At 40.9% G+C, this 26693-nt stretch overlaps 1 protein-coding gene across 6 annotated transcripts in view; it reads left to right on the top strand.

Annotated features, from left to right (window-relative positions):
- tncb (tenascin Cb) overlaps positions 1 to 26693 on the top strand; it is a 112699-nt gene that overhangs the window by 36765 nt on the left and 49241 nt on the right. For 2 of the 6 annotated variants that reach the window (XM_086075672.1, XM_086075674.1), the window contains exon 1: positions 9820 to 10211. The exons of 1 other annotated variant lie outside the window; for it this stretch is intronic. The gene's annotated coding sequence lies outside the window, so the exon portion shown is untranslated. Of the gene's footprint in view, positions 1 to 9819; positions 10212 to 25773; positions 25917 to 26693 lie in introns of those variants that run through there. 3 more of the 6 variants (XM_086075669.1, XM_086075673.1, XM_086075671.1) reach the window with 3 other exon arrangements.

The raw sequence follows: 26693 nt of genomic DNA, 5'->3' as shown, positions 1-26693 counted from the left end.
CCAATATGACTGCAGCAATTGGAATGTCAAGGGGAACCGGGAGCCAACTGTATCAACACGCAAGGTGAGAGGAGCACAGATAGAGTTCAGAGGTCAGAGACCAGAACACAGATACAAGGTCTTGACATTATGTTGAGGAAATTTCCAGGTCACTTATACAAATGGCTGCAACAGTTGCGACTGTGTGTGGTCCTAACACACCCCTACCTTGTATGCACCAACAGAAGGTTCCTTTTCTTCAACAAAGAGCTGAAAAGATGTCATTATCATTTTATGTGCCGTGCAAAATCTATTACCATCCACACATGTATGTCAGGTATTTAGCCTTTTCAACAATTCATGGGAATTAAAGGCATTGCCTTTTGTGCCAAGAACAAAGCTGTTGTCACGTTTGTCAAAAATGGAAAGGGCGTTATCAACTTGGACGGCTCTCTGCTCTCCCGAAAAGTCTTATTAATGCAAACCATCTATTCTTTTCTGCCACACAGGTCTTCATTTTATGCATTTACATCTCTTAATCATTAAAGTTATTCACAAAAACTGATCACATTGAGACAAGAAAAACCTTCACGCTCACTTTCACACCGACACAGAGTCTAAGCTGAACCCATGATGCAGGCACTGAAGTCGGGCGAATATACCACTGCACCATTAGTGGAATATATCAAAATGAAATAATAATAACATAATATTAATAATAATAAAAACAGCTCCCAGTATGATGCAATGAAGTATGAAAATGTTATAAAATTACATCATCATGTTTCTATAGTCAGGAACCCGGCTGCTGCCAGCGGGATCGAGCGGATTCACCTCCGATGGGCACCAGGGGTTGATATTCGGATTCACGGCATGCCAGTGGGTTAATTCTGTGGGTGCTGTCCCCCCTGGCGGGGAGTGGGCGGGTCTGCCCCTCTGTTGGCTGCTGGGTGGCGGCTGCGTCTTGGCCGTTCCCTGGGTCTCTTGGGGGGTGCTGCGTTGCGGGGCTTTCCCTGGTGTCGGGGGCGGCGCCGTTCCGGCGCGGTCCGTCGCTCTGGGCCCGGCGACGCGGTTCGGGGCCTGTGGGCCGCCGGGGTGCCCGGTGGTTCCCTCTCCCCTCCCCCTTCCTCCCCCTTGCTGCCTCTCCCTCCTCGCCTCTCCCCGCCCGTCCTCCACCTCCCTGTCCCCTCTCCCTCGTCACCCTTCCTCCTCCTCTCCCCCTCTCCTTGCGTCCCTGCCGCTGCCCCCTGCCCTTCTTGTCGTCCCCTTCCCTCCTCCCTTCCCCCTCCCCGGTACGCCTTCCTTCCCCTCCCCTGGGCCGGGGGCTCCATCCATGGCCCGGGTCTCGGTGCTATGGGGGCCGGCGGGGGTGGCTGGGGTTTGGTGTCGTGCCCGCCCCGCTCCGGTGGGCGTCCTGACACCTCGGGCGGGACCCAGTATCCGGGGGGCGAGCCCTATCGCCCCGCCGGACGGGTCCCATGTGCCCGCCGGGGTCCTGGTGGGGTGGGTGGGGGCTTGGTGGGCCGGTGCGCCTCCTGCCCCCGCCCGGTTGGGGAGGGCCCCGCTGGTCACTCCTCTTAACTCACTACACTAGGTTTGCACAATACACTTTTATAGACATATAGGGCACATAACACACTTTGGGGGGTGGGGTAGGGTGGAAACACCGTCTTCACCCTACAACTCCCCTCCAATTTTAATACACCACACAACTTGTGGGTGGGGGGGGGGGCTTGTGGGGGTGCCATCGGTTGGGGGCCGCAGTATAGAGCAGTGCTGCGGTCCCCTGTCCGTGTCGCCACCCCCCCCCCCCCCCCAGCCCTATCTATTTTTTTTAATGCACCACATACACTCAGCAACATGCTTGGGTGGCGGGTGGATCGGAGCGTGGGAATATCATTTCCATCGGCTCCGGTTCACCTGCTCCTCTTCGGCGCCGGTGCCTGGGTGCGGGTGGTCCCCGGGGGCTGGGGGTCGGGGGTTGGGGGGCTGCCGGTTGGTCGGGGTGGGGTCGGGTGGGGGGGCGGCTTTGTTGGGGGGGCGGTGGTGGGGGTTGCGGGGTGGGGGGGTGCTGGGGGTGGGGGGTGTCTGGGGGATTGGGGGCGGCTGGGTTGGGGTGGGTGGCGGGGGTGGATGGGGGGCGGGGGGTCGTGGGGGGGCGGGGGTTGGGGGCCGGTGGGGTGCCTGGCGGGCCTGCAGTGCCCCGTTCTGCTGCGTTGGGTCGGGGGCGCGGGCCGTGTTGGGGCGGGGGGCGCTCCTGCTCCTGGGTTTGCTCTCCGGCCGGTGGCCCTGGCGGGGCCCGGGGGTCGTCCTTTGGCGCTGCCGCGGCCTGGGGGGCCCTGAGGTGTTGCGCTTGCTCTGTTCCGGCGGGGGTCGACGGCTCCCCTCTTTGGTGGAGATTTTCATGCATGCCAGATCCACCACACCAGCATCTACCGAAACTCAGACACAATCTGTTTCCTCCTCAGGTTATTGAATCGGTGGAGGCTGGTGTCTGCGGATCTCACGCGGCTTCGTCTGTCCTTCCTTCCTTTTCTCGGTCTCTCCTTTGGTCTCTTGAGGCCTCCCTGATTTTATGTTTTTTGGATTTGTTGGGGTCTGGATGTTTCTTGGGCTGGGGAGGAGTTCTGGTGGGGGGTGTCTGGTCGGTGCTGGATGTCACCTTCCTTGGTTTTCTTCGGTCCCCTCGGGTCTCCTGGTGTTCGGTTTAGGTGAACGGTATGAGATTTTTTCTAATAGGTTTTCTGGTGAGCTAACAAATACACGCACGCACGCACGCACGCATGCACGCACATACACATACTCACCCACACACACACACACAAAAATATATATATATATATATATATTAAAAAAAAAAGAGCAATGATGATGACATTTCCGAATGAACAATACTGAGCTCTAAAGAAAGAAAAAAATAAAATAAAATAAAAATAAAAAATAAAAATAAAAAAAATTACATCATCAAACATCTACCCATCATTTTCTTGGTAACCAGAGAAACCTATACAAGCACGAGAAGAATGCCATACAGAGCTGTTCCAACACACATTCGAACCCTAATCTCCTGATTGTGGCCATGAATGCTACTGTGCTTAGTGTGCTGCCATAATATTAAATGTTATAAATCTTAAGAAAAAAGAAAAGAAAAAAAATATTAAATGTTAGAATACAGAAAATATGCAAATAAATTATGTACAACTTGTGTACTGTAACTGACAAGATGTTGTGCTCTATCCTTATTTGTGCCCTTTGATTGTATTGCATTGTTGTATTGATTGTATATATTGTTGTATTTTGTTGTTGTTTTTGCTTTAGCTGTCTCAGGTATGAAGGGGCCTTCACTGCATGTCTCAGACACTTTCATGTTTCTGTTCAGTAGGACATCAGAAGCTCATAGATGGCCCATTCAGAATAATTCATTTTTTGTTGTTGACTATACTTGCATGTTTTAGCTGTGTGTTGGTTTTTATCCCGTTGGGGGGACCTATGATATTTGAGAATAGGACCATGCTTTCCACATGAAAGCCCTTTGTGATACTGGATTGCCTTTGAGACAAATAGGTGGTGGTGGTGGTGGGGGTGGGGGTGGTGGTGAAATCAAATCTCTCTCGAGTTAGGACGTGGCATACCATATTGCCGTCAGGCAGGGTAATTTGGATGGCATATCCCGTCTCCCTATAGCTATGACTGCTCCATCTAGTATGTTGGGAGTGCACATGTGTGAAAGCTACAGTACGCATGCAGTTGTTTCGAGCAGACACCCAGAAGTAGTTACGAGACTATTTGGCCTTCTAATGCCTCGCTGTTGGCTGGCTATGTCTAACACCTTGCTGTTGACTGGCTAACGGCGTCCTAGCAACAGGAATATTTGGCCGGTCTAATGCCTCACTGTTGGCCAGCGAATGCAGCGCTACCAACAAACAAAAGGGAGTTTGCAAATTTGTACGCCGGACCTGAGAGGGAAACTAGCTTAATGCTAGCTAGGTTCAGGCCAGCAACGTAGATTTAAAATGAGACCAAAGTAAAGAAAAACATCCTTTGTTCTGCCATTGGCGAGGGTACGGTGCAGGATCCTGGAGTTTAGAGTTATTTTGAACAAAAAAGGTTATCCTTTCCATGGGTTAGTACGCTGTCAACAGCCGGTTTAGGTAGGGTGACCAGACGTCCCATTTTGGCCGGGAAAGTCCTGATTTTGAGCCTTGGATCTTGGGTCCAGGCGCCCAAGCTGAACTTTCTAACTGTATATGTTTTTCCAGTGTTACAATACATGACCGGTGTGAGGTAAACGGCTCAGCCAGATCCCAATAGCTATCGTAACCGAGCAAAAAATGTTGGATAATGGTGAGTGCACTGCATTGACTTATCATTTATCACTTATAGACACTTATCATTAAATTATTAACCTTTATCTGGAAGCTCCTGGGTTCTATGTACTCTGTGAGCTTGTGAAAGCCTAATGGACTCTTTCCATCCGCATTTAACATAACATTGTGACTGGCTTATTGCTGACGTCTGCTTCCACTTGCACTCATTTTCGGTGCTCATCACCGTCATCATACATCCCATCTCCTTGCTATTGTCTCATTAAAACATCAGAAAGGCAGGGGCTCCAGAAGGAGAATTTGGTCTGGGTTGTCGTCCAAGTGACCCTCCCTGAGGACTTAACCCACACCGTCCCTCCATACTGCTACATAATGGATGAAGGACAAAGATTGGAAGAGAGGAGGAGTATAGGAGTACCTTGTGATTCATTTTTAATGAGGTAAACAGGTCTTTGCAGGTCACTTGCACGCTCTCACACACACACCCATGGCTGGTGGTGTGTTTTCACCACTGCCTTATTACTGCCCACTTTGACATCCTCTATGGCTACAGGGGCTCCATAGCATAATTGGGTCGCACTGTCATTGAGATGGTGTCTCACTTCTCACAGTTTCTATGCTCCAGGTTAGACGCTACCAATTATATCGAGCCAAGAAAGTCTTCTTTTAGCTTCTGGAGACTTGGCCAGTTTTCATCAGGTTATAATTTAAGTTCGAGTCAAAAACTGCAAATTCACCATCATGATTTCTTTCTACGTACTTCTGCAACTGAGATTATACTTGCTAAGGTTGCTAATTTTCTTTCCTGAATGCAGACCTTTTGGTTTCACATTAACACACATTGCCATATGCACTTCCGGTAAAACATCAGTAAATTAGTACATTACAGAAAATGCAAGGCAATTAAATGTCAAATAACTTGAAACATACTCATGGTTGAAAACAAAAATGTTCAAACTAAAATCTTTTAACCTATGGAAATAAGACATTTCTTCACAGTAACAAAGCTATGAAGTATTTTAGTGAGGATACAAAATACAGGCCAATTGCAGTATCAGTTAAAAATAGTCATACAGATTTTTGTACTGTCTTCACTCAAAGATATTGCAATTGTAATAAGATAATGGAATGTGAAAAATATCCAAATGTGTTTGCCACTATACAGTAGTAAGCCACTACATGGCACCCAAGCCAGGCCACTGCAGGGTAGCGCCGAGTAGACCAAGGAAGAGACCAATAAATTGTAGTTTTGGATCTCAATAAATTTGCAGGACCTTGGTAGTGGACCTTCCAGTTCCAGAGTTAAAGTGGGCATGCATTGTTTTAATTGACATAATAAGTGTAAGTATCACTTGTTTATACCAAAACAGTTTTTTTAAACACTCTCTTAAAATTAATGATGGTGCAGGGTTTAGAAAAAGAAAAAGACGTTACATTGCAGATGTACCTCACGCTTTAGATTTTTCTGTTGTTTTTATTTAACATTTTCCCTTAAGATGTCTTATTAATTCTGGTTACATAAGATACACAAAGATGAATAATGGCATCTGAAGTTCTAAACGTTTTTGTACTGCTGAAGAGACATATTTTTCCCAGAGTATTGTGGTTTATTTGTGGCTTTTACAAACCTGAATAATGCACGTCTTCAAAGAAAAACAAGGTATATGCAGGATGTGAATCTGTAAAGGAGTTCATTGTGATATTGCTTTAAACTGGGATTACATGTGCATTGTGTTGAATGCTATTCAATGTTGTGCCTGCCCCCACAGTCAGTGTATGTTGACTGACACTTGAGAAACAGAGAGTTGTTGTGCTTTCTATGAACAAAAATGGGTTACTTCAAGAAATTCGATGACTGGCATAGTGTACATTTGTGACTGTCACAGGGAATCAACCCTGCTCAGTTTAGATAAAAATCAATATACAGGTACGCTTCCATAAACAGAGAGGTGCAGAACTCAATTCCCTCTTAATCTTTGTGAGGCTGTAAAGGGAGGGCAGAGCGAGAGAGAGAGCGACAGGAAGGTGAGAAGAGGAACAGATGGTGTGATACAGGAAATCTACACTGACACTCTTTTAAAACAGGTGCTCTCCATAGACGAACCATCATCTCATCTAAATGATATCATTATAGCCACAAGTCATTAAAAAACATACTTCCTCCAGAGTACAGATATCCCCCTCCTCCCTTGGGGGTAAGGGCGAAAATGAATTCAGTGCCCCTTAAGTCATTGAATTTGATTTATTTTTTTCCACCCATAAACTGTGCTTCATATGTGTCATTGTACTGTATAGAGGATAAGAGAGGATTCTTTCTGCCTGACTGGCTACAGCAGCTCTCAGCAACAAGATGAGGATCATTTCCCCTGCTGAGAAAAGCGCTACTCATCCAGGATGGAACCATCATCTCACACACGCTGCCACGCACACGCACGCACACACGCAAGCACACACGCACACACACACACACACGCATGCACGCACACACACACACACACACACACCCCCACACACCCACACACACACACACACACACACACACACACAGCCGTTCAGTACAGATCATCACTCACATAGCATCAGCATTTATCAACATGCGCTGCATTTGCCAATTGGAAATTATAAAAGCCAGTTGGAAAAACATTTGTTTTTATAGTCTCAAATATATTCATATAGCACTCAACTCAACTTTATTTATAGAGCAGTTTAAAAACAACCATAACTGCAACCAAAGTACTGCACATAAAGTAAAAATCTGACATTGTTTTAACACATGGGACAGGGACCGGCAACAATAAGCATTAAAGCTCTTTCCTACAGCCCACATACAGGGACTTACTGCCAGGTTCAGTCCACCTAGAACATTTAATAAACCTCAGACCAGGAAGGAAGACGACAGACTTAGATTATTTTTGCTCGCGAGGAGAATGAATGCCCAGATTGTAATCTCATATTCGTTCTGAAGCACATTCTGCCGAATCTCCTCTTTTTATTAGGTAGGCCCTAGTTACATAGCCTATTGCTGCTCTAAAGGGTTTGGGGACTCACATAGCAACAACGTGACAATCACCCTGGATATGACTCATTGCGCAGACAATAATGCAAATGTTTTTCTTCAGCGTGGAACATTTCAGTCAAAGTTCATAGTTCAACCGCAAAATGTTCCAGCCGCTATCTTGTCAGGTTTCAGTTACTGTGTTGCAACTGCAGCTTTTTCTCTCCATAGACAACCCCAACCCACATGGTTCAAACATAGGTCACACTGCTGAATAAATGCTTTGCAATTACTAAAAGAGTACATATGGGATAACTTATGTACATTTATTCTAACACTTACTTAGGGGGCATAAAATACAGCACAATTTTTTCCAAACAAGCAATGTAAGTGTTAATTAAAATTAGGTTACATATTGATAGTTTCACCAATTTCTGACAAATTAAGAGGTAGTGTGAACATTAAGGTATAATGTGGAGTGAGTTGGTCATTATTGTCACACTTATTATCACCCACAGATCTTTTAGATCAAATATTATGGATATTTTAAATACACAGTGCATGTGTCATAAAGTTAAAAGTGTAATCCAGAGACTGCTAAGACTTATCAATGTAATAATAATAATAAATGTATATGACTGATGCGTTTAGTAAAAAAAAAATTGGAGACGGGTTACTAATAAGCCATGGCTTCTACTCGTCAGCCCTTCTTTCGGATGTCAAATAATGTGATGTGCTGTGTGATGACCAGCTCAGTGTCCGCCCTGAGACTGGAAGGTTTTGGGTTCCATCCCCGGCCGGGTCATACCAAAGACTCTAAAAATGGGACCCATTTGCCTCCCTGCTTGACACTCAGCATTAAGCGTTGGAATTGGGAGGTTAGGTCACCAAATGATTCCTGAGCGCGTCCCCTGCTGCTGCTCACCGCTCCCTCAGGGGATGGTCAAATTCAGAGAACAAATTCCGCCCCACTTAGTTGGGTGTGACAATCAGTGGTACTTTAACTGATGACCCTGTCATAATTGGTCCGAAAGGGAAAAATGAATGAAATAAAACTTAATGTTCATATTTTCTTGGTCAGATTGTATTTAATTATTATGTTGATGGATAAAAGCTGGTATGACATTGATGTTGCATACAAATAAATTACACTGATTAATAATCTGCAGTTTTATATCTGTTAGTACACATAAATTATCGTGGTTATGAAAACTATACATTTGGGAATTACTGACCTTGGTCTCACGGGTTGTGGTTTTGTTGGTCTTCAGATTTTCAGATTTTAAATTGGAACCTGGCACTCATTAAAGGATCATTGTGGAGTTTGTCACTTTTTTTTTTACTCACAACAGCCACCTCTGGGGTAAAGTGTAACTGCAGCCTCTGTGTTCCCTTGTGCATGGCGACACTCCACCTCTCCCCCACCCAAGATACCATGGCCTGTTCGACCCATACACTCCAACGCTTATAGGACAGTTGGAGTAAATAAATCAGGGCACTTTGTACTCATTTGGGCATTGCTGGAGCATGCATGATGTAGAAAAAGATTTAATATGACCTTTTTGAACTGCACATTAGTCCTTTAAATTTTGGAAATGACTCAGGTAGGGTTTGATTAAAAACATGTCAAGTAATGGGGAAAAAATGCTGATCAATTATGTGCTTCTTGTAATGATACTTGAGCGTAAGAAATGTCTGATCAGAGAATTGTGGAATGTATATTTGTAGGGATGGCGAGCACTGATACAAGGTATCGGGCCGATACCCGGCTTTATTTCAAGGTATCGGTACTAGCGACGGGGGTTGCCCTCTTGTGGCTACTTTACAATCTGAAACTAGCAGCTAAAAGAATAGAACATTTTCGTGAATTTCATTCAATTTTAAGGGAAAATGCTATATTGGGATATGTAGGTCTTTTAAATTATTTGTTTTTCTGGAGAAATGTTATGTATCATATATGAGTGGTATTGGTATAAGTGATTACTCAAGAATTGAGTACTATTACCGGTATCGGCCTGGAAAAAGTGGCAACAAAGTAGTCACAAGGGTGTCTACTGTAGAGGGCCAGTACCTGATAAGATTGGAGGAGAGGAAACTTTCTTGCACATTTTACTTTTGGTCTAGTGTATTTTTCATCTTTACTTGTTCCTATAGGGAAAGCTCTACCCCCTCTTATATTGAAATTGAGATGCGGTCTCATTGCAGCCACTACTCTCACATCCTTACACACTATGTTAATGTGGGGTGTGCTTTCATTCTTATCTCACTTACTATTGGCTCGCTGCTACAATTAGCAGCTAATGGACTACAGGCACCCCGCCACCCCCACCCATTTCCCCACCCATTTCCCCACCCTTGTCTCACTCTCTCTCTCTCTCTCTCTCTCTCTCTCTCTCTCTCTCTCTCTCTCTCTCTCTCTCTCTCTCTCTCTCTCTCTCTCTCTCTCTTTTCACCCCCCAGCCTTGAGGCATCCCGTTTGAGCTCTTTCGCTTTCAGTCACAATGCTGTGAAGAGGGTGAATGGGTGGGGGGCGTCTAAGAGAGCAGTAAGTGGGAGTGGAGTCTGACCGCGGAGGGTCCACTGTTTAAGCGAAAGGGAATTCTCTCTTTCATTTGCTCTCTTTCTCTCTCTCTCTCTCTCTTTCTCGTTCAGACACACACTCTCTAGCTCTCTCACGCTTCGTCTCTCTCTCTCTCTCTCTTTTTTCACTGGCTGTACAACATCAGCCGGCTCTCTTGGTAGACTCCAGTAAACACTCAAAAGAGAGGAGAGAGAGAAGCAAGATGATGACAAAGCTGTCATTGCTCTGAGAGGTGCAGACTGCTGATAACAGGCTTGACTGATAAGCTGTTCACGGCTGTTTAGGCAAAGATTCACAAATCAGTGAAGAGCCACTGGGCGTTGTGCAGCAGGTAAGTTACCTTCTTTACCTCTGTGGATAAGAAGCAGAACTGATTATTTATTCCTTAATTAGGATAAGACGTAATGCATATTTGCAAAGTGACAGATTTCACAGCTTTGACAACAGACTCTCGTCTATTGTTTCTTGACTTATGTATATGTTAATATTAAAACATTTTTTGTCAATCTTTGTCAGAAAAAAAATAATGGAGTAATAATGATTCAACTTGCTAGCTTCATTTATGGTTAAGTAATGTGTCTCATATGTAAGGAGGATGCAGTTGTATCGTATATTCTGTCAATTACGAGCTAATTGGGCACTTGTTTGGACTATCAGGTAACCATGCATGACTAACGCTGTAGCAACAGAGAAGAACGCTTAATGAATATGTTGCTAAATGAGACTTGAATTCAAGAATTTTGGAATTGTAGCTAAGTGAGGGTTCTAGGTGCATACACTTTGGTGTCAACTTTTTCATCTTGTCCCATTGTCAAAAAATATTTCAAAGGTGATGTCTTCCCAAATGTATGAATGAGCTACTGTGTTATTGTAGTACATTAGCTGATGTCGAGCTGTGGCATATTAGAGGGTGTCAGTGTAGGTGTGGGGTTAGTGTGTGTTGTCTGCTTGCCAGAGTAGGTCCAGATGTATACTTTATGGTACATGGCAGCAGACAGTGGGCTTCTGTAACCCAGGAAACAGACAGCTGCTTTACATTAGATGCTGCCGCTTGGTTCCTCTCTCAGGTCTCCAGCATCGACACTGCAGGCTGTAAACTGGCAGCCTCACGGACGCACACATACAATCACTGACTGTTCTTTCACTGTGGTTCTTATCTCCAATTTCGCATCAGCATCATTTGTTAGTTACTTCAGTCCCATGGGGAGATTGCCAAATGGAAAGCAGACATGATTGGAAAAAAAGGATATTTGAATTTGTAAACAACCTATTTATTTGTCAGTAGATATCAGTTAGGCGGATTGTATGCAGCAAAAAAAAATTATGCTGTATATTTTGAGGGTTAAGCAATTGTACATAATTTTGCAGAGCAGTGTCCGCTGTGGTCAGAATGAATCATAAGATGAAGCTAAATGCTAATGTGGGTGTGAATAGGGACCAGTCATACATGACAATTCTGCTGAACTGAGGTGACCGGTTATCGACAATCTATATTTGCAAAATAAATTACATTTGCATGGCTGTCATGTACAAAAATACAGTATGCAATATAGTCATGAATGTTTTATTTGTCATTATAACTTTTCTGTTAGTTTTTCCATTACCAACTTTAAAATACATACTCTATAGTAGTTTTAGTTTTAGTATAAATGTTTGGAATCCAAAAATCGACATTAAAAGACATTTTGAAAGTTTTATTGAAGTATTATATGAAGTACTTTCCCTGCCCCAAAGTTATTTGCGGAAAATCAGAGTTAAGGTAAGAGAGCTAAAAGCGTGAGCCAGTGGGAGAAGAATTATCATAATGGAAGAGACCCACCACAGGATAGCACAGCATTGTGTGCTGCATGCTAATTTTGTATGACCTCAAATACATGAAAAGATCATGTTGGTGTTCATTAGCTGTAAATCAAAGTTCAGTGAGGCTTTTTTTTACAATTAATTTCATATAGGCTACCCATTAGATTAGTGGTGCAATGTATCATCGTTGTTCCGTGGTCGGTTTGGAACAGGCCCCACGTTTCGGATCCCGTACGATCCGCGGATTGGTTGGTGGGGAAAACAAAGTGCACATTCACAGTCGATAGCATTCTGACATGTCAAGGAAGCTGAAACATACTCAACGTAACACACTAAGAATAACTAGCCTAGCAAATAGCCTTAGCACACTTTTACTTTGAAGTTGGCCCACGATATGGCGTGATGGCTAGCTTTATTTCCCTTTTAGACGTTTCTGTATCATAGTTGAGTGACATCAACATCAACAACGCTACCCCGAACTCATGTTCAATCGCTAATTTAGGACACTAAGAAACCGCTAATTAATTACGCAGTCATTGTATGATACGGCAGAAGTCTCCAATGTAAGTGGCTAGCGGCTAGCTGTTGGCATTACCAACGAGTGACTTGCTGGTAAGGGAGTTTGACAGCTAGCACCTGGCTTACTTTAATTATTTTTCAATATTCTGGACCAAGGCTATTTTATAATTTGCTCTCCATGTTTAAAGGAAGGAAATGTGCCTTGGATTGCACATTGAGGTATTTTCATTATTAAAAAAAAGGATAGAAAGAACTTTGTCTTCATTTTATTTTATAAAACACTTTTGCCCATTAAAGAAGAAAAACGTTCAACTCAAAATGTCAAACTTAGCTGTTTAGATTATAGGAACACAACTTTAAGCCATTAATACTAATACCTTGTTATTTTACACATGTACATGTAAAAAAATAAGAATGGTTCTGCCTCATTTGGCACAAGTTGTCTTCCTAAATCCTAAACGGCTATATTAGACATTTTGAATAGATTTTTTTTGTATTTATTTAATGGGAAAAATAAATGAAAACAAAGTACTGATTATCTTCTTTCTTTCTTTTTTTTGCTGATCCGAACAACGATCCGATCCGTGACTCAAATTCGTGATCCGATCCATGACTTTTGTGATCCATTACACCACTACCTCAGATACATCTTTTGCAACTTAAAGACATTACTGCATTTTTATGTAACCCCATTTTATCTCTCTGCTTATGTTGTGATAACTTCAAAACAATATGTGCGCTATCCATTCATAGGTGGTCTTTTATGATTGTTTGGCTACACATGTGAGTAGTCGCTGTCAGACAGTGACACTCAGCATAACGTGGAGTGGGAAACGGGCCATTGTTTGCACAGCTGTTAGCTCCCTATGCCCCGTGCCCTACAAAGCTCGATGAGAGGGCGGTTTCAACCCTACTTAGCTCCTTGACTGTTGATGGAGCACAAACAGTAATTGTTGATATTCATTAACACTCATGATTGGAAAGTCTCAGAAGTGATGAGATTGAATCACACTCATGAAAATAATCAATTGATCTCCATATATATATTCAGGGGCATTCTTTAAAATGTAACCTAACTTGATATAACTTATGGTTTGGTTGTTTGCATAATTTCATGTGGACTATATTGTTGCTGTAAACATGAATGTCTGTGGACCAGATGGCTCCACAGAACAAATATACCTTGAGACTCAAACAACAGTAAACTTCAAATGTTCATACTGGAGCTTCTATTATTTTTGTTTTTGGTCAAATTGTAAAGTGAGATAATGGATATTTTACAGCGGTTCAGTCGAAGAGAATGTGCTGTACCGAAGTTGAGTGTTTGCTGTCCTCAGTGTACGCTTATTAATGAATTATGACTCAAAAATAAATATTCTGCATTAGGACGATACCCTCTGGACGATACCATCATTGGGTGCCCTCTTGTGGCCATTATATGATCAGGAAATAGAAATGAGTACAGTGGTACCTCAGAGTTTGAACATAATTCGTTCCTGTGAAGTGTTCAAAATCCGAATTGTTCAACCTTCGCAACATTTTTTCCCCATAGGAAATAATGTAAATGCAATTAATCCGTTCCCAAGCTCCAAAAAAACTGACAATTCCTGTTTTAATTTATATTTATGTTTTTTACATTTACAGTACAGTACTTAAACAATAAAAAATACCTTACCTTTTTTGTTGTGGTGCGATGGCATCAGTGGATGATAAATGCTATGTTAATGCTAGCTTTAGTTCAGTGCTGAGTTTTTGTATTTGACAATGGGCATATTGTTAGACTCCTAAGTGGTCCTTGCGTGCGTTGTTTAACCTAAGGCACGTTGTTGAACAGCTAAGGGGTTTCCTCGTGCCAGTATTTACAGAAGTAGTCACGGTAGTTACAACAGCGCGATAATCTCTTTCCTAATAACACTGTGGTTCGTAGCAATGTTTTTCTTTGCTGCCACTGGCACGGTTGTCTTTCTTTGGGCCCATGGCGAAAAAAATTGTCGTTGAAAAATTAAAAAAGCACTCGCGAGTATGGAGCCCAAAGCATTATTGCAACATCTATGGCTCGTTAATGGTGCACGTGCGAGTACGTGCACGATCTTAAAGCAACAGCCACAGTTGGCAAACAAAGACATGACTTCAAATGAGGTAAGAAAAACTCCGTCCCTCCCCTTCCCAAAGCAATTGTGAAGTGTGAGGGTCCGCACACTCTACTATAAATGGAAGATAAAAGCTGATAGGTGCAGCCAGAGTAAAACAGTCAGGGTTCTTCGTACTCATCTGGGCATTGGTGGAGCATGCATGATGTTGAAAAAGCTTTAATATTACCTTTTTAAACTGCACAATGCACCTTTAATCGGACGGCGCATCCCATACAATTCCTGACTCCCGACGTTAAGATTGGAGTTTGAGGTCTTTACTGCATTTCCAGACTAACCCAGATTTGCCCCCTGCCATTCAAAAATCTATCTCTGCATTTAAACCATCCAGATGGCTTGTAATGTTCCTCTGATGCTAATGTGTCAAGTAAAAAGAGTGGAAGTCTTGGAGCACTGGTATTTAGGATTGCTTTGTCTTGGTCAGCCCACCAATGGAGGCAGCCAACAGATGAACACATATGTCCGACTCTTCACTGTGACACTGTGCCAGCACTGGTGACCTCACACAATATAATGCATACACCATAGGAGTCTTGGAAAAGGATGGGGCTCCTTTTAGAAGTGGCAAAGAACATAAATTGGAAAAAAAAAAATTTAAAAATGGAAGCCAATGAGCAGCCGACCTGAGGCACTAGGGTCATTAGACTCATACAAGTGTCTGAATGCACGACAACACGCTTCAGGCTTTCATCACCGACAAGGACTAACAGATGTCCCAGTATCACTGCCAACTTAATCATCGCCTTCTAGAGGAAAAAGAATTACTCCTGCTATTGAGCTTGAAAGGAAGTAATGAAGAAGTGTTAAATACAAAATGCTAAAACAAAAATATAATGTAAACTATTAAATACTTCTAGCGTCTATTTCATACATTTATTATAGTCTGTGTAGAGTGTGGCATTTTCTTTTGCATCGTTTATTTTTTATTTCATTTTTGGTAAGCAACGAGAGAGATGAAATGGGTCAGTGATGGGATCGCTCAGCTTGTCAGTCATTTAAGTCATATTTTACACCAAAAAAAACAGGCCCATACATCACTCATGCCCTAAATACATTTGTCTGACCTTAAAACATCACAAGAGTTTTAATTTGGTGGAATAGATTCTGATTATTATGTGAAGGAATGCCTGTAGGAGTACATCTATCTGACAAGACTCGCCACATCAGCTTACGTCACTCACTCGTTACTTTAAGCAGCCAGGTACAAGCCAAGTTTTATTGTAATTATAGTGCAACGTGAAAGCTGGGGAAAAGCTAAGCAATTACAATCCTTTGGACAAAACAGCAGGTGGATGTGTAAATGTTACACATAAGGCTGACAAGCCTCCGCACCACACAGGGGATAGACTAATAAAGCAGGATCCTGTAATGTTAAAAAGCTGATGAACAATGACTTCATCCAACCTCTCCATCTGGACCCAGTGAGAACAGAGGCGGAAAACAGAGGCACTGCAGGGGAAGAGCCATAAAGAATATTGATGGGCCTCACAGCAAGAAGTCATCCAAATAACAATACAATGCAAACAGGATTGTGCCCTGATTGCTGTACGGTTGACCTGGTAAGCACTGTCATCCACTTTACATCCTTTGTCTCCATATCTTACTGTCAACATCAAAATTGGTTTTGTTTGGAGAAATTGTTTTTGGGGATGCTATCGGGCATGTTAACTGAAGCTCTCTATTACTCCAGCACCTCTGTAAGGCAGATTAGAGCTCAGCCTTGGCAGTAACTTCCCATATAGTGTTTCTCATGCATGATATCTTAAATCCAGTGAGTTGAGGTCTTATCAGCTATGAACACACTCCCCCCACTACTCCCTCTTGTGTCATCGGACCCAATGGGGTCAGAGCTGAGAGCTGATGTGTGTTGCCTCAGTTCCCATTCCCTCCCAAATCATCATCTGTTGGCAAGTCAAACCATTCATCATACGTTATCATAAAAGGTAACATGATAGCAGAAGCATTTTATTTACAGTAATTTTTTTCAGTTAGATGTTAAAGGGGAAGTCAAACCCAAATTGTCTTTACAAGAATATGTTCTATGCAGCTCCACTATTCTAAACCCAGTATTTTTTATTAATATTGCATTTGTGGAGTATGTATGACAGCGTATTAGGGCGAAGTATAATTGTTTTGTTTAGTTTTTCAAGGTGGGGGTAATATTCTGAGAAAAAATTTGCCACTTTTTGCCACTTTATGAAGTGGCAAATTTGCGACTTTATAAAGTGACAAATTTGCAAGAACAAATCTCAGAAATTTACATCAAATAGACGCACCGTAGCTATAGTATAATGTGAGGATTCGTTGGTAGTTAATGGGACACTTTTTATAAAATGAAAAGGCAGGATGGAGACCGATTCATTATTCATTTAAACTTTAATCATCATACATAGCAGCTAGAGCGACAACACTTCCTGATCCCCTATCAGCTGACTAACACTAACCAATCAGAATTTAGCATAGTTTAGATAAATGCAAGTGAATGACGGAGAGCAGCAGATTCGACACATCAACTTAGATACTTGTACAAAAAACTACCAAAATGTTTGAATGTGGAAATAATAATTCTGGAAACATAAACGTACAAGTAAATATCTATTTTAACAAATTAACTTAAACCCGTGGGTGGTATTTTATTTTGAAATAGCTTGGTCAGAACCATCAAAAAGCTCAAAATGGGTCACAATACCACCCACGGGTTTTAAATGATTGATCCTTAGGGTGTGGACCTTCACAAAACAAGGCGGCTTTGTCGCTGGCCGTACCCAACGCTTCAAAGAGTGAATGCTTAACATCATACGGTTAATCTCTGCTAAAGCAATTACTATCTTCTTTATGGAAAACCGACCGAAAAGTATTGGCACAAACATCCGAGTAGTACGCTACGTGTATTTATGATGAGTTTCTGAGTCAAAAATAAATAAACTTTAAATAGCAAATTTGCTACTTTATAAACTCGCAAATTTCCGAGTTTTTTTCTCTCTCTAAAAGTATTCATACGTGGCCCTAATATGCTGTCGTAAGTATGAGTTAAGCAGCTAAATCCACCCATTTTTATCCATCTCTGGGAACGGCCATCTTGGTAATGCCAGTTGCTGTCGACTTAAAACAAATCACAGTTGCTGAGAGCTCAAGTAACGACCAATCACAGCTCACCTTCAGAAAACAGGTGAGCTGTGATTGGTCGATATCTGAACCTGAGAAACTGTGATGTCATTTTTAGTCAATAGCAGTATCAATCAGAATGCTGTGTTTAGACTAGTGGGGGACATACAACATATGATTATTTCATTTAAAGAAAATGTTTCAGTGGGCTTCCCCTTTAAAGATGAAAAGACTTGAAGAAAAGAACATTTCCAGTTGTTGAAGGTGATGAAGCTAATCCGTAATGGAGACCATGACCACTTTGGAAGATTTTTTTAATCATTATTATGGGCGAGCCAATCAATGAGTTAGCTGAAGCTTTTCCTTATCTTCCGTTTTAATTTCCTTTTCAAGAAATCTGTACACAGTCATTATCTCCAGCAATGCATCACTTTGTCCATGAGCGCACCAGTTATCTTTTTTCTGCAAGTGTCGATGGTTCTTGTAGTTCAGCACAACAGCGACAGCCACATCTGTCATATCAGCCAGAAAGAGAGAATGGCGTGTGCCCTTCAGAGCGTGCGGTGATAAAATGTTAAAAACCCTTTCTGAGAAGCAGCATAAAATTCAGCCATCAATTCCGATGGAGCGGTCGACTCGAGCTATAGTTGTCGTCCTGGAAATGAATTTCTGTGTTTGATTATCATAACTCACAGTTGTAGTGCTGCCCTCAGCAACTCGCTATCTCTCCGACTATGACCTTGGTGGAGATGCAGGATCCAAATCAATACTCACCTGCTCTAGCTTTCTTTTACCTTGCAGCACGCTGACTGTGGTTAATATATCTATCACCAAACATGTATTTGGCGGGGAAATGGCATTGCTTTAAGTCATGATTTGAAGCAGTAATGTATTTGATGATTCAGGTGTCCGTAGTTGGGGCTGTTTCTCATCACTGCATGATGCCTTTTCAAGGTTTAAGGAGCTCCAGGCAATAACCCCACATTCAGTCATAACCGTGACCCAGATTTGGATTATGTACCATTGAAGGCAACTGAGTTTTTGTCACTTGTGACCTACAAAACAAGAGAAGCTTGATAAATTCTTCAGAAACTAAAAGAAAACGTGCATCCGATCAAATCTTTCAACAATACATCCTGGGATTCGGATTGTTGTTGTAGTCACTGAATATTTACAGCTTTGACACACCAAGTGGGCTGTGTTGCTCCATTATTCAGTTTGTTTGTTTGTTGTCAAGATATCAGGCAGATGCTGTGCAGTCTCAGCTACTGATAGTTTGGAAATGTATTTTAACTTTTTTCAGAAATTCAGCCCTCAAAAATAGCAATAACAATAACGGTGCTCCAGTTTTGATTGACATGATCAGGTTTGACAGTATTTTTTATTATTGTAGCTGTATTACGTTAGAATATCAAACATAGCTCTGAGTATAATGTAGTACAGTTTTACATACATGGCAAGGTGCAACAACAACAATAAATATTTTGTTAATCTGTCTGGCAGTTTTAAACTCAAAACTGAACATTGTTGTATTTAGAATGGCTTGATACAAGTAATGTACAATGTAATTGATCTCATTGGCTTCTGCAACTCATCATCACGTAGTTGCTCAGTTTGTCTACCGTTGAACATGATCTTTAGCAAAAGTCTGACTTAACTAATAATACCAATGCATGAGCAAGTGCGACCGGCTGAGTTTGAGAGAAAACCTAACTTCTCCTTGTATTATTAATACTGCTTGACAGCGAGAATACAAATTTATATCCCAAGGATGGAGCTGCAGTATGACATGTGAGATTGCAAATGACCATTCAGGACCTAGGGCAATGGGTCGTATCTAGACTTACACTGCATGGCTGGTTTTTGTCGTTTCCTGCCTATCTCATGTGAGTCTTAAAAAGTTCGAAAATAACTATGGTTCTTAATTTACACAAGGATTACGGTTTATTATGCTTTTTACGTCATATTCTGACCCTAGTGAAGATAAGCGGTATGGATAATGGATGAATGATGTCTGTATGACATATCTATACTGCATCCAAATTGTGAACAAGTATTCACATTTGGTGAGATAGGGCAATGTAAGAAATAGTTCCAGTTGTTCAATTCTCGGTTATTTTAACCACTGTTTTATAACCCCTAACCGGCGGTTAAATTCTTAACACGCCGTTAACTAACCGGCCGTTAATTATGCGTTGTTCAAAACACGGTTAGTCACGCTGTTTGTTAACAGCACCGTCAAAGTTAACCATGCCGTTTACGTCACTGGTTAGCACCGATATATCCCACAATTCTTCTTTTTGTTTACTTCCGTGTCGGCAAAAGAAATGGATACTATCTAAACGACCCCTCGCACTCGGTGCAAAAAAATAAGCAGGAACTTTTCGACTGACGAAGAAAACGTTATTCAATCAATGGTTGAAGCAATTTAGGAGTTTTTGTGAAAAAAGAAAAAAAAAAGTTTATTCTTTATAATTATTTTTTTCTACTGTGTGTATTTTCAGTAAATATTTTGTGTAATATTTTTGTATTTTTGCCAATATATTTGTAGCATATAATAGTGCATGTTTGTCTGATTTTGTTTCTCGTATTTTTGTCAGTTTTTTTGTCTAATATATTTGTATTTTTGCCTGATTTGTATTTTTTGTAATATTTTTATAGAATAGTTTTGAATTATTTGTTATTATTTACATACATCAAATATGTGTGTATTTTTCATCTAATATTTGTAATTATTACTAATATTTGTAATTGTTTTATATTAAAAAAATATATATTTTTAACTTATAAATTAAAATGAAATAATTAGCTGCTATTCACAGTGTTGTTGTCTGTTTGATTATTGACGTGAAAGCAAAGAGTTAACCACACTGTTAAAGAGTTAGCGGTGGTCCTTTGGTGTGTTAACTTTAACAGCAAGTTAACAGCCGGTTAAAGTTTACAGAGTTTTGAACAACAAGATAACAGTGCCGTTAAAGTAAATCGTCGGTTAAATCTACTTAACCAGTGGTTAAAGATATAACCGAGTTTTGAACAACCGGGCCCAGATGGTTACACAGTCAATTCTGTAGAGCAAATTTTAATCTATTTAGAGTGAGACCAAATAGATTCAGTTTAAAGTAAAATTTACTCTATAGAATTTTCTGTGTATCTTTCAGCAGTCTGAGCATCTTCATTGTCTTGTTTTGCAAATTTAAGCTTTTTGAACAAATGCACGCTACGTTTAAAAAAAACAATAACAAAAACATAGCGGATATCCATCAATATGCGCCTTGTTAAAATGTTAATTGCTGCATTCATAAGGAGTATTTGCACTACTGACAACTAAACAGCAGGTGCAAAGTAATATACTGTATTGTATTTTATTTCTTAGCTTTTGTTTCAGTAGTTTAGTTTGTGTATGTAAACACCTGTGTTGTTCCTCACAGTTTTATGGAGAGGTAGTAAAAAACACTACTTGATACATGATTATGAATGTGTCAAGGTAGATCAAGCTAAAAATTAAATTAAATAAATTTTAAATTGTCTGATTGGTATTAACGATGTGTGAAATTGGCTAATAATTTGAGCAACTAAGCTTGAACTCTCAGCACCTCATTGAATTGCATAAAATTTCCATTTTATGTTGACACTTGCTGTCAATTTGGGTTGATGAAAGGACAGAGGACACTCACAGGCTTAAATGATACACCGCAATTGCCCCAGTAAAAGACTGGGTCATTATTATGACACTCATTCTGTCTGTAATAGACTTTTACAATCTACCGGTTGAAAACTATGTCCGACACTAATTCAATGGTGTCAATGGTTGGTCCAAGAATACTGTTCACATTCACGCTTGTTAATGAATAAGATAGTAGCGCAATTATTTGCTGATTAACCAAGTAAAATGTGACTTGTTTTCAATTAAGTAATTGTGAAACATTTTAAATGGCATGTAATACCACAATTCTCCAATGTCACATCCAATTTAAAAATTCTCATCTTGCTTTTTAAGACAATTCATAATTTCCCCCACCCACCCCAACTTTTCCCCTCTGTCCTGTCTGTCCACCATAGGGGACACAGCCTCTTTCTTGCCTGTCTGACCGCCCGCACTCCCTATTTGGAACTCATTATGATCACCTGACCTGAGAAAAAAACAAATTTGTCGTTTTAAAAAATAAAAAATAATAAAAAAAACAAAATAAAAAATTCTCGCTTAGAATCAAAACATATTTATGCACGCCATTTGTGTTATATAGTCTCTAGATGGATGATTTTCTGAATTTTGCATGTCCTGCAGTACCTAAGTGCCAGCAGTGGAATAAAAATAAACATGTTCCTTACACTTTGTAGAAGTTTGTTTCATCTATTTCTGAATAAAGCGGTATTCTGGAGCCAGATTTTCCCACAAAGCTGCACTAGTCTGTTGGGGTTGCCTTGTTTCGGGGTCCATGTGGAGAGCAGCCAGCCTTCAAAATGAGAAAGCCAACCATCCGGCCAGAACTAAAACCTGAGCTGCAACTCAAAGCAATTTTGTTGATCTTATCCCTAGTTTAAGATGCTTAAAGTCAGTTGTGTTTCTGTACTGGTGTGCATGCACCAATGCACACAACTGACATATGTGTCAGCCACTGAGAGGATTTCTGTGCCCCCCTACGTTCGGTTCATCATCACTCCCAGCAGCATGCTACATTATCACATTTGCAGTTTACCCAACATGGATACGCTCATCATTCTCAACTCATCTCATCAGGAGATTGGTGGGTGAAGCCATGGGAATATTCTGCACTCAGTTCATCTGTCAACTTGCCTAGTCACACGTGAAGACTAGAAGACTGAACATGTCTCCGTGGACCAGTACCTGCTGTGTCTTAACACATACCGCCTGATGAACATTTTGCTAGATAAACTGAAGCACACACACACACACATAGAAACATATCACTGGCGTCAGGCCAAAAACTGGTACCGCCAAAATGATCACTTTCATTGAGACCCCAAAAACTGAAACGTTTGTTCAACTATTAACATTGCATCATCAAAGACAGCAAGCCATTTTCAACACTTTAGATTGGTCAATAATTCATAAACATGTCACCCACATGTGTGGACAGACCACAAGAATAGATTGTTTTCAAAAATATTAAATTTGCTAATCTCTCTCTCTCTCTCTCTCTCTCTCTCTCTCTCTCTCTCTCTCTCTCTCTCTCTCTCTCTATATATATATATATATATATATATATATATTGATTCTCAATATACTTTATTTTGATGATTTTACAATATTTCCAAAATTTTGCTTGGAAAATGTGATTAATCGCGGGAAATCGTGCGATAATTATTTTTTTTTAATTATCGTTTGACGGCACTAACATATATATATATATATATATATGCTTTTCACCCCCAAAAAATTTCCTGCAAAATTTGAAGAGCACCTGTTATGTGTTAATTCTTTCTACATTCAACGGTATGAGGATGTCTTAAACATTTTATGATCCACTGCACACTCATGATTGGTTCAAACGAAAGTTAGGTAGACGTGCACAAGATGCCGCATTGTCCAATCAGCTCGAAGTATGTCCCGCCTATCCCGGGCAAATCACCGTGGAGCAGTCCCAGATTGATATTGTAGAGAATTTCCTTGAGTGAATCGCAATCATCAATCTGGCTATTGCCAGGTTACTACTTTGTTATTCAGGCCGAACATCAAATACTGCGTCTCCCTACGCCTTGCATGCTTTTGGATTGCTTCAGGGAAAAAAAGGAGGGACTCCTAATTCTCCACCGACACAAGAAAAAAGACAGTTTGAACATCGCTAGTCAATCTGGTGACTGGTGGTTGTGTTGGCTAAATAGTAAATACTATCCTTTTGGTTCACTCACTCAGATACGCCAACTAGCTTTCTTCCCATGCCCCAAGTCTCATCCCTTTTGGCTCGGCCTCGGCTTTATCTTTAAATGTGGAAAATTTATCAGCATAGACCAAATCCAACTCCATCACGGCAGCATTAACAATCAGATGTGGCAAATGCAGTATGGCATTGTTCTCACGTGATTCACGGCAAAATAACTGTTCAATCAATTCAATTACCAACGGGCTCATGGCAAAATAGCACTAGTGGAGAGGTGCCGTTCCCGTTTGAGGGTACCACCCTTAGGTCTGTTGCTACTTTGTGTTCTGGCTGACCATTATATAAAATGTATTATGAAGGCAGTTCGTCAGAATATGAGTGGGAAATCACAGAAAGAATCACCAAAAGCACATCATTTTCGAAGTTACATAGGGCATACCATTAGCGGTTAGCTGTGCATTGTGTGCAACATTACCAACACCAAATGGTTTACTTATCCGTGCAACAACTACACAAGTTTCTTTGGATGCAATTTTGAAGTTTACACTCTGTATCCATCCTCTTACAAAATAGTTGTAAGCCTCCAGTGATTTGTAGGCTTCCATCTGGCGGTGGGTGTGTTACAGAGCATGTTGTCAACACCAGGTAGTTCACAATATCTGGACCAGGGCATAGGTAAACTAGGCGGTCGCCTAGGGTGCCACCTAGTGGAGGGAGTGTCAAATTACAGGGCAAAAAAATATATATATATATATCCAGTGATTTGTAGGCTTCCATCTGGCGGTGGGTGTGTTACAGAGCATGTTGTCAACACCAGGTAGTTCACAATATCTGGACCAGGGCATAGGTAAACTAGGCGGTCGCCTAGGGTGCCACCTAGTGGAGGGAGTGTCAAATTACAGGGCAAAAAAATATATATATATATATATATTTTCCCCCTCAGGTTTTCTAAAATAAATTATGTAAATGCTATTATTTTTGTTTTTGCATTTTTGTACTATTATAATATAGATAATATAAACTTTTATATTGAAGGATACAGAAAAAGGTCTCATAAACCGGTAGGAACTGACGTAAGTAATCGACGTACTTAGTAGTCTTCCAAGTGCAGAGAAGACGTGTGCGCGCCACAGGAAATCAGAGAAAACTGAAGTTTACAACTAATTCAGTGAACGATTCTTTAGCCCCTGGCTGAGAAAGGAACAAGGTTCGTATTGGAGCAATGTTTCATTGTTTAACTAATGTTGCTATATTTCATGTTCATTGTGTAATTTACTGCCTAGTAAAATGTTACCGTTTTCGTCCACTGGAGTGTGCTAGCGCTCTTTGGTAAATATTTAGAAATGCTATTGCTCAAGATTCTGATTTTATTGACTAAGAATCTGTATTTCTGTATGGTTTATTTTTGTTTTAAGGTATTTATAAAGGCAACAGGCAAGGTTAAAATGTTTATTATTCGTTTATAGTATATGGCAGGGTGACCAAATGAGTCCTCTTTTGGGAGGATAGTCCATTTTCTTACGTCCTGTTGGGGCGTCTGGGGGTTTTATAAATTCATGAAAATGGTTGACACTGCGTGACTAATAGGATGTGAAGTACACTGTGTAACTGTGACTGGTACCACAATTTCAAGGTCGGGGCAAGTGTTTTCTTTTTTTTAATGGGAATATGGTCACCCTAGTATATGGCTTAAATACGGTAAATGATACACAAAACATACCGTTTGAGTTATTAATGGCAATTTTTGTTTATTTTTACTGTAGCTCTTACAGTGTGTTCACATGGATGGAGAGACCACCTTTATTTCAACCGAGGATCCTACACAATTTTATAGAGCATATATATTTTATTTATTTTACATTATTACATTACATTATTTATATATGTTATATTATACCGCATATATATTTTATATAATAATTCGTTTTTATGACTTCTAGTCCAAATAAATATGAGATCATGACCTGGCACCCTGAATCTGACCTGCTGCTGTTTACAGTGAAAGGTAGAGGGAGGAGTCGCGCATCATCTCAGAGTGTTAGCGCTATTGATGGCTTGCTTATGTTGTTGTCTATACATCAAATACCTTTACAATGAAAAGGTCCAAGCCCTCAGGTACTGCATTAAGAAAGCGGCAAAAGGAGGAGGAAAAAAAACAGGCCCAGGGTAGAGGCATGTATGTCACTCAATCAGAATTGTCTATAAAAATAAACATCAAAATAGCGTTAATTTTCGTCAATTTTTGGACGTTTCCCGTCAATTGTTAACAAAATGGGCGTCCGTCATTGACCTCATTATTTTTATTACTTTTTATACGTATCTTACACATATATATTGTACAAAGTTTGAAAACATTTTGTAGTTAATAATATCAGCACAAATTGCACTACACAGTTGTATTGCACTGTACTTATGCTATTTATTTGTATTACTTATAGTTGCCTGGGGGGGTCGCTACAATCTACACTTTCGCCTAGGGCGACAAATCACCTAGGGCCTGTTCCGGATAACACACACTTGGCCAAACCTTCTCCACTGAAAAATCACCCTTGGCCAACGCGAATGGGTCAATCCTGCCACACAGAGACACCTTATGTCGGTATCGTGGTTTTAGATCTTCTGGTAAGTTGTCAAAATACTTGGAAAATGCCATGATTATTCAAGTAGACGATAGCTGGGTCTAGCGTGGAGCTCGCGAGTGTACCGTGTGAGCCTGTGAGGCCAACCAATGTGGCGCCCATAGAAAAAAATTCCCAGAATGCCTTGCGATGTGCAAGTGACCTATTGGAAGCTGGCTGTGTTGTATGCCTCCCGGTTCCACAGACCACAACAATAATGTCCATATTGTTATTTCACCATGCAGTGTGTTTTTAAATTATTTGGCTGTGAATCTGTACATGTGCTACTGCTGTGTGTGACAGAGTAAGTTTCAGCATAGATTGGCAATACGAATAAAAGGTTCACAATTTTCGGTTCATCCGCGCCGCCCGGCATGCAACCGCAACTGACCGTGCAAATTACATTGACATTATAATATAATATACTCAACTCAACTCCTTCAAGAGGATTTTCTATTACTACTCTGCTTTATATTTTTGTGTTGCACACAACACCAAACCAAATCACACATATTCAGTAATTCAAGGAGAGATGTTGGAGTGAACGGGATGTGTAAATAGTGTTGAACCTCTTGAGCTGGGCGTGAGGACAGTGCCTTGCTCAAGAGCACCTCACCAGTAGAATGAAGCAAAATAGCATCTCTACAACATCTAACTGTCATTTTTTTATTTAGTTTTTTTCTGCAGCAGGGCTTGAGCCTTCTGTTTCCAAAGGCCAAGTCCTTACAGATGAGCTGCTAATGAGTTGGCTCTTTATTAGGAGAAGCCTAGGGGTTCATAC

Source organism: Leptonotus elevatus, chromosome 5 (assembly GCF_054856555.1).
Source record: "Leptonotus elevatus isolate MCC_2025b chromosome 5, RoL_Lele_1.0, whole genome shotgun sequence".
NCBI classification, from domain to species: Eukaryota; Metazoa; Chordata; class Actinopteri; order Syngnathiformes; family Syngnathidae; genus Leptonotus; species Leptonotus elevatus.
Note: the sequence above shows the minus strand (reverse complement) of the source record. Positions and strands in the feature narration are given on the sequence as shown.